The sequence below is a fragment of the Pinus tabuliformis genome, chromosome 9 (genome assembly GCF_031772625.1).
Source record: "Pinus tabuliformis cultivar Carrire ecotype Pingquan chromosome 9, CPIR1, whole genome shotgun sequence".
Lineage (NCBI taxonomy): Eukaryota > Viridiplantae > Streptophyta > Pinopsida > Pinales > Pinaceae > Pinus > Pinus tabuliformis.
Genome location: NC_142307.1, coordinates 1,725,484,490 through 1,725,487,775, shown reverse-complemented (window position 1 = coordinate 1,725,487,775; position 3,286 = coordinate 1,725,484,490). Strand labels below are relative to the sequence as shown.

At 41.6% G+C, this 3,286-nt stretch overlaps 1 pseudogene; it reads left to right on the top strand.

The window, feature by feature from the left end:
• Positions 1 to 794: 794 nt before the first annotated feature.
• LOC149155599 (protein LYK5 pseudogene) lies at positions 795 to 3,065 on the top strand (annotated as a pseudogene).
• The last annotated feature ends 221 nt before the right edge of the window (positions 3,066 to 3,286 follow it).

The following is a 3,286-nucleotide window of genomic DNA, read 5'->3' as shown; positions in this document are numbered from 1 at the left end:
AAAATATAAGATTTGTGAAATAGTCCAACAGCCAATGTGCAATTAATTAAATTAAAATTATGAAAAATCTTATTTCAAATATATAATTAATTTTAATTAAATTAAAATGATAAAAAATCCTAATTCAAATATAGATACCTATCCTATCTCATCTGAAATGTATATAAAATATATTAAATTACATCAAATTAGTTAAAAAATCTTAATTCCAAATATAGATACCTATCCTATCTCATCTGAAATGTATATAAAATATATTAAATTACATCAAATTAGTTAAAAAATCTTAATTCACATGTCTATAACATATGAGAAATATGTATAAAAAATATATTCCATATGAGAAATATATATAAAAAATATATGACATATAAGAAATATATATATAAAAAACTGGTCTTTCCCATAATATATAATTAATTTTAATTAAATTAAAATGATAAAAAATCCTAATTCAAATATAGATACCTATCCTATCTCATCTGAAATGTATATAAAATATATTAAACAGGTTACATCAAATTAGTTAAAAAATCTTAATTCACATGTCTATTGAATATGAGAAATATATATAAAAAATATATTGCATATGAGAAATATATATAAAATATATGACATATAAGAAATATATATATATATATATATGACTGGTCTTTCCCCATACCTAATATAAAATTAACATTAAAAAAAATAACATGAAGGCTGCCCAAGGATGACATCCACAGATAGAGAAATGTAAAATATACAAATAGAGAAATGTAAAATATATAAGACCTGTGGAATATCCGAGTGCAATTATTTTATGAGACGCATGCCTCGCAAATACATCATGGGAGTCAACTCCAACCTGCTGCGGCATTATCTATATAGCAAACTGAAAACATTTGCAGGGAAGAAGCCTTCAAAGTTCATGTCTGCTGCGCTGAATCGGAGAGAAATAATGCAGCAAGGGTGCGTTGACTACTGGATCCTCATTGTTCTGTGTTCTGTGATTGCAGCATTAGGGCAACAGTCGTATGAACAAGAAGCTCAGCTCAATTGCACTTCCAACAATTCCCCCGATATCACCTACGGCTACACCTGCAATGGCCAACAGCAGACATGCCAGGCCTATGTAATTTACAGAGCCCAAACAGGTTACCAGACCCTGGAAAATATCAGCACACTGCTCAATTCAAACAAGTCCCAGATGGCCCACATCAACAACCTCTCCGACACCCAGCTCCTCGACATGGACAAAGCAATCATAGCTCCCATCAACTGTTCCTGCGATGGAAACTACTCGCAGGCCAATACAAGCTATGTTGTTCAACCGAAAGACACGTATGACAATTTGGCCTACAGCACTTACGAGGGGCTCTCTACTTCCCAGGCCATGATAAAGCAGAATAATGTCTCTGCTACAGAGCTTCAGATCGGTATGAGCCTCCAGGTCCCTCTCAGATGCGCCTGCCCGACGAGTGCTCAGGTCGGCCATGGATTCAAATACCTGCTCTCTTATTTGGTCCAAACGGGTGACGAGTTGGACACCATTGCGACCCAATACGGAGCCACTGTGCAGCAATTATTTGATGCCAACAGTCTCACCTCTGACAATAAGACCATCTACCCGTACACCACGCTCTTGGTTCCACTGCGAACAGAGCCCACGAGTTCCCCTTCACCGTCACCGCCGCCGCCCCCGCCTCCCCCAACCTCGTTGCCCTCACCTCCGACCCATGGTGGCTCCAACGCAGGGCTCCGAGTTGGCCTCGGTGTCGCAATCGCCGCCGCCGTGGTGATGGCCGTGGCACTCATCTGTATTCTCTTCGGAAGAAAGAAAACGAACAGGCGCCGCCCGGAGCAGTCGAGCTGTGAGCCGAAGAAACCAGAACTCGACGCTAAAAAGGTCACGGCAAAGGCGTTGACCGACGATCTGTCCATCGGAATTCAAGAAATGCGACAGGGGTTGCCTCGTTACGAATTGAAGGAACTGGAAGCCGCGACGGGGAATTTCAACCTGGCGAACAGAATCGCCGGTTCTGTCTACCGCGGCGTCATAGACGAAACCCCGGTTGCCGTGAAGCAGATTCAGGGCGACGTATCTCAGCAAATTGGGGTTGTTCAAAAGCTGAACCATTTCAATGTGGTGCACCTGTCTGGGTTCTGTGTGACGGAAAGCCGTTCATATCTGGTATTCGAGTATGCCGACAATGGCTCACTCGCCGACTATTTACAGAGCAATTCGGTGCCTGTTCTGAGCTGGTGGCAGAGATTGGAAATCGCTCTGGATGTGGCAAATGGGCTACGCTATCTTCACAATTTTGCCGTTCCGGCGTACGTCCACAAGGACATAAAGAGCAGCAATGTTCTGCTCGACCGGAATTTCCGAGCCAAGATTGCCAATTTCGGTCTCGCGAAATTGGCCGGCGAGGGTTTTGCCGTGACGAGACATGTGGTGGGCACGAAAGGGTACATGGCACCGGAATATGTTGGACAGGGTCTCGTCACGCCGAAGCTCGACGTCTTCGCCTTTGGCGTTATCATGCTGGAGCTTCTCTCCGGCAAACCCGCGGCCTTTCCCGGTGATGGGGATGTGCACAAGGAAGTTATGCTGTGGACTACAATTGGGGATCTGGTCGAGGGTTCGAACCCCAAGGAGAAGCTGAAGGGTTTCATGGATCCGGCACTGAAGGATGAATATCCATTGGATATGGCTTTAGCCATGGCAGAGTTAGCGAGGACGTGCGTGGATGAAGATATGAATGGGCGGGCAAGCATTAACGAGATTCAGATGATTTTGTCAACATGGCGATCTGCTTCTGGAATCTCTAAATGAATTGCAAGACCATTGATGGAATCCACAAACTCCATTAATCTCCATTGATGGTAATCTTGGTTGGGGGTGAACCAGGCCACGGAAATGTCACAGAGACCACATTTTTCATGTGCATCCTATACCAATAAATTTGAAGTTGGCGTTCCTGCTTTTCTTTTCTGTGGAAGTTTTTCGGATGAACCGTGAACGATTGACATCTATGAATTTCTTAAAATGTAATGGTTATGGAAATCAATTGATTACGAAGCTCTGCTAAATTTCAAGTTTCCTTTTGGGCTTTTCTCTTTTACTTCTTTTTGGATATTTAATTTTGTATATCTAATTTGAAGTTTAAATATTAATGAACATCAATGTTGGAGATTTTAATTTCAACTATTTGTTAGGTGTCCAAGGTGTTATAGTTCAGTTTTACGGAGTCCGGTTTAAGTAGATTTTCACTTTAATTAATTTATAACACTGAGATGAGTA